Genomic DNA, 5,746 nt, shown 5'->3' on the forward strand with positions numbered 1-5,746 from the left:
CACCTAGCAAGTGTGGTGTCTGGCGGTGACACCACAGTCTGAAACCGCGCGACTGCTACGGTCGCAGGTTCGAATCCTGCCTTGGGCATGGATGTGTGTGATGTCCTTAGGTTATTTAGGTTTAAGTAGTTCTCAATTCTAGGGGACTGATGACCTCAGATGTTAAGTCCCATAGTGCCCAGAGCCACTTGAACCATTTTTTCTTGTACGATATATAAGTTGTCAAGGAGAAACTTTTTCACTTTGTTGTCAAATTTTACGTTGCTGCAGGAGTGTGGAACGTTTCACTATTTTGCTTGTATCCTAGCGCTGGGGACATGCTAATTTTCTCTGTATCGTTCCAATTTTAGTACACTGGAGTTGCATTCGGGAGGACGACGGTTCAATCCCGCGTCCGGTCGTCCTGATTTAGGTTTTCCGTGATTTCCCTAAATCGCTCTATGCAAATGCCGGGATGGTTCCTTTGAAAGGGCACGGCCGACTTCCTTCCCCGTCCTTCCCTAAACCGATGAGACCGATGACCTCCCAGTTTGGTCTTTTCCCCCAAAACAACCCAACCCCCAATTTTAGTATATATACCGCTTGAGCGTGTTTATAAAATGACAACTACTGCTGAGATTCGTCAGTGATTATTAAAAATTTAAAAATGGCCACTGCAAAGAGAAAGAGAGAGAGAGAAAGAGAGAGAGGGGGGGGGGGGGGGTGGAGGTAGAGAGCAAAAGGTACAGCAAGACATTTCTGTAACAAAGAAGTTTCTGCAGTAAAGCTTGCTGTGGAGTGCTATTTGTCTCGCTGTAATGTAACAGTTCCGTGAAGAGAAATGTAAGACTCAGTCCAACAACCTGACAAGAAGGACCAAAGGAGAAACTAGGATCACTGTCGGGGGTAGCCTCGTACTGTGCATCGTCAGCGCCCTCAAAACACGACTGCAGAGAAATACAGCGGCCTCGGTGGCGTTGTCCTCTTTTCGTAAAGAGGGCGCCCTGACCTTAATCTGCGACAGTGAAAGGCAGCGGCTCGTTTGGTTTGTGTTAGAAGAAAGGATTCGTCTAAAAACACCGAGAAAAGCTCTAGATGTAGTTTTTCAAATGGAAAAACGAAATTCCATGGTACTGTAGTGGACTTGTGAGAGAGGTGATACGCTCTTGCAAACCACATTCTTGAACATCATTTTCTGTATCGCATGTTACGCCCAATGTACAGCAGAAGTTATGGGATGAAATATTTTGTCATTACACGAAGCCAATGAATTCATCTAGTGACAGTACGGGCCATTATATTCATGTTACTTGCGTTAAAATGTAGTTGTAAGCTTCCAAAATAATTATTTCTATTCTTTATACCTGCGTTGTGAATCTATTCCTGGCGTCGCCTTTATAGATCAGCACGGAATTGGTTATTTCTCTTATAAAAATTACGCAAGTTGTTCTGCGAAGTATTACAAATAATTCACACAGGAGCGCCTCATCATCTTCATATTGAGAACTAATCACTTATAAATCCCTCCAATGTTTTTTAAACAGAAAACTGCATTAGTTTAATGTTAAAAGTGACACATGCATTGTTCTTAAACGGTGAAAAGTCGTGTCAACAACGAAAGCTGATTTTTTTGCGAAATTTATTAATTTATTTTGCATGGATTCTCGTACTTTCAACGTTTGCGAAATAAATATTCCAGTTTTGTGGTATAAAGACAACAGATACCTGGCGTACTAACAAGAAATAGTAACAGTGTAGAAACCTCTCCGCTTTTGGTAAGCTTCAAAATTTCTGCTTAGAAAGATAGTAAAGCACATATGGTAAAGTCACGATTCAGATACTTTCCCCGTAAGACCAGTTACTAGCCTCGAGGACATAGGAGTCAACGATTGATTTTGCAGATTTACCTTTATTTGCTGAGTTATTAGCTGACCCTTCACGTACTCATGAAAGTGCTCGCCACATAAAGGAAAGACGAAAATTATTCTTACGTGTCTCACTGACTATCACCTTTACTTGACAGTACATTAATTCTCTTATGCAATTTGTCGCCAACAATTTATACAACATTACAAAGAAAAATTTATCTGTACGCTAACCCATAAAGATTAAGTTATAGCTTTGTTTGTGAGATGTATGAAGTAAAAGTTATGTCTCTCTGATAATTTGTTCATCGGAATAAAATGTCTATAGAATGTATTCTCTTTCTAGTTGAGTGTATAGAGTCGATGTCTGAATCTTAACGGGTATAATGAGAACGAAAACTCAAGTTGTGGAAGAAACAGTGCCGTAAAACAGGCAGTCACAACCCTTACATTTTCAGTAGCCACAAATATAATTTAGCAACAAGCAAAACATTTGCTTGAACCAATGTTTAATAACACCTGCTGCATTTACATAGTCATGTTTCTCATTATAGAAGTTGCTCTGTGGTCATACGCTATCCTCTTAGTCGTCAGCGAAGTTCGGACATGGAGTTTGAATGAAATGATTAAATCACTGTGGAATGGATCAGACTGTGGCAAATTTTGGAAAATATGATCACTTCGGCGCGGATATACCAAAAATAATCTAGAATGTATACATGTTGCCCTTGACCTGTGTGTACGTACTTCACTTCCGTTGTGGACTCAGGTAAGTGAAGTTATCATTGCGCCAAAGTCAGTACCACATTTTGGTATGTAGGCATGTGTGCAGCATACGGTTTTAATAACGTCGTTAATCATTATATACTGTTTCAATAAAAGAGTAATAAACTATTTAGTTACTATAAATTGTATCAAATATTTTATTATAATAATAATGATTTGGTTACATAGGCGCTTTGCTTTAGTATAGCGTCCAAGAAACTGCAGTTAAGGAAAATATAGCCTTTGGAAGGCAAGCGTCCCAAAATTTCAGACTTACTCTCACAAGTTTGATAACGTCAAAAATATAAAATATATCGTCAAAGTGAGCACTCATAATCATCGGTACTTCGGTAAGCAGTGTGATTTTGACCACTGGTGTGCATACCATGGTTGTACGAGCGTGCAAATGAGGGAACACTGTATCTTTCTGTAGTTTCCACCTACTTTTGGGAGGACAGACTTTCTGTGAAGAGCCTTCCCCGTTCTGCTTTGCCTTACTCTACATTTTATGTTTGCGAGCAGTCAGGCTGCTATATCAAGTTTTCCCCCACCTTGCCGCCTATTATTGACGATTCAATTAATACCGATTACATTTTTACCCTTTTCCTGTTCAGGATATCTCCGCTAGAAGCCACTCTTTTCTTTATAGACGCCTTCGCCCTTAATCGGGATTGTGGGAGCAAGGTGCGGGTGGGTTTCCTCTCGCCACGGCTGGGCCCTAAAAGACCACTCGTCTGAACATGTAATGTTAAAAATACCACTCGTCTGCTCTAACCTACGTACCAATCCAGTCCGTATACCGGGTTGTTATAATTAAAGTGCAGTTACTGACAGAGGTCCAGTGTGGGCAATAATTATCATATGGCAGTGGAACTTGGTAGATATTCTAATGTGTTAATGTGGAACCGGGGAGGAGGGGGGGTTGTTTCGGGGGAGAGCCAAACTGCGATGTCATCGGTCTCATCGGATTAGGGAAGGACAGGGAAGGAAGTCGGCCGTGCCCTTTCAACGGAATCATCCCGACTTTTGCCTGGAACGATTTAGGGAAGTCACGGAAAACCTAACTCAGGAAGGCCGGACGCAAGATTGAACCGTCGTCCTCTCGAATACGAGTCCAATGATGTGGAACCTGTTTACTCTGGAAACAAATTATTTCCAATATTGACCACCAGGTGCAAATCTGGCGCTGTGAATGTAAGAAAGAGGTTTAGAGATGTTTCCACATGTAATGGATTAGGAACGGGACGTGGTCAGGTAAGGCCAAACAAGTGGGAAAGGTATAATTTTGATTTTATTATTAACTACCGCTTACACAATTTGAGCAGTGAGCACCGGAGATGTCGTCGGGATTTTGCATCAGTAAATCGACGTGATCAACAGTTACAGTGGAATCGGAGCAATGCGTTACTGTATACGTGTCCCTCGTAAAGGCAGTTGCTTTAGATATCTCCAGAGCCAAATGACACACGGATTCAGATCAGGAGATCTTGTAGGCTGTGCACCTGAAAAACCTCTGGAAGTAACACTTTCGTGGAAGACTGCATTAAGCAGATCTTTCATTGGGCGAGTGACGTGTTGTGTTGCGCTACCGTGCTTTAAAACAGTAGCTTCCACACAGCTGCGCTCTTCGAAAGCAGGAATCACATGTTGCAAAAGGAGGCCTCGATAACATGCAAATGTCACAATACGCCTGACAGGCCCTCTGGGTGTATTCTGTGCAAAGAAGAACGGACCGAGAATAAAGATGATTGTGAACCCACACTACAAAGTCACAACCAGCGAACGCAATGGCCTTTCGTCCACAATACGCAGATTGACAGAACCCCGAATTCGGCACTTTGTGTATTCACTGCAGCCTGTAGTGTAAAATGTGACTCGTCACTCCATCGACTATTGCCCGGCCACACGATAACCAATCAGTGCCATAAAGCGAAGAGGTAATTTGGTCCGTTGCTGCTTATCATGTGATTTCAGTTGCTGCACCATCTGGGTCTTGTACGGGCACCAGTGTCAAATAGATGGCAAAACTTTCTGTACTCTTGACCATGTGACGAACAACCCTCGTGGCAGTGCACGGGCACTAGGACTACCCGGGGCACGTGCTGCGTGGTCAGTTACAGCAGCTGCAACTTTATCAGTAATTTCGACCGGGAAAGAAAGCATTCCTCTTCCAGGTGCTACAGCAAGAGTACCTGTGTTTTCGAACTTCGTTACCTTCTGCTTTAAACCACATCGGACTTCTCCTCAGTATTTCCAGTCGGCGATACTTCATCAGTGCAGTACTGTAATTGCTGCAGTTCACATAAAACAGTTTCACTGACAGCGCACAATATCTCTTCTCGATACCCATAGTGTTCAGTCACGTTATGGCTTGACAAATGACAGCGTGAATGTCATACCGTCATACAAACCGTGTACAGCGCCAAATTTGGACTTGGTGGACATAATTGGAACTAATTTGTCTTCCAGCGTAAATCGACTCTGCATTAGCATAACTATCAAGTTCTGCTGCCTTACGATAATAACAGCCCATATTGGACCTCCGTCAGTAGCTGCACTTTAATTATAACCACCTGGTACTTCTACTTTTCCGTAAATCGTTTTTAAGCTCTGGCATCAGTACTGCCTTTAGGGCCTCGCTTTACATCTTCCTACGTACTTTCCTCACCCGGTCAAGGTCCTGTGCTACACGTAACTCGTTGATTCTAGAATTTCTTCCCATTTTCGAGATTCTTCGTTCCCATGCTAATTTATTCATCGAAAGGTATCTGCCAAATTCGGAAACTGATTTACTGGAAAATATAAATGCTTCTAGAAACTGGTTTTTGGTTGTGGATGGGGGTGGGGTTGAGGACGCACAATCGGGGCCGTCGGATGTTCCTGGTGCAAAAGCTTCGCTGTATCCACAAATCAATGAAAACACATAAAAATAATTTTAACCACAGGCGTCCGCAAGGGGCAGCAAGGAGGGGCCACTTGGACCGAACCCGACCTCCCACACATGCTGGATACTTCATTCACAGCAGAATTCTCATGAACTTTTAGAACTAGTTGTCTACGATTCCGCTAAACCGCAGATATAGCATAACGTGATAGAGCAAAACGTGGACAACCACAGTGAGAAATTCTATGTCTTT

General features: G+C 42.6%; 1 pseudogene; it reads right to left on the reverse strand.

The window, feature by feature from the left end:
- Nucleotides 1-268: 268 nt before the first annotated feature.
- On the reverse strand, nucleotides 269-365 carry LOC124554949 (annotated as a pseudogene).
- Nucleotides 366-5,746: the final 5,381 nt, after the last annotated feature.

This window comes from Schistocerca americana, chromosome 1, assembly GCF_021461395.2.
Source record: "Schistocerca americana isolate TAMUIC-IGC-003095 chromosome 1, iqSchAmer2.1, whole genome shotgun sequence".
Lineage (NCBI taxonomy): Eukaryota > Metazoa > Arthropoda > Insecta > Orthoptera > Acrididae > Schistocerca > Schistocerca americana.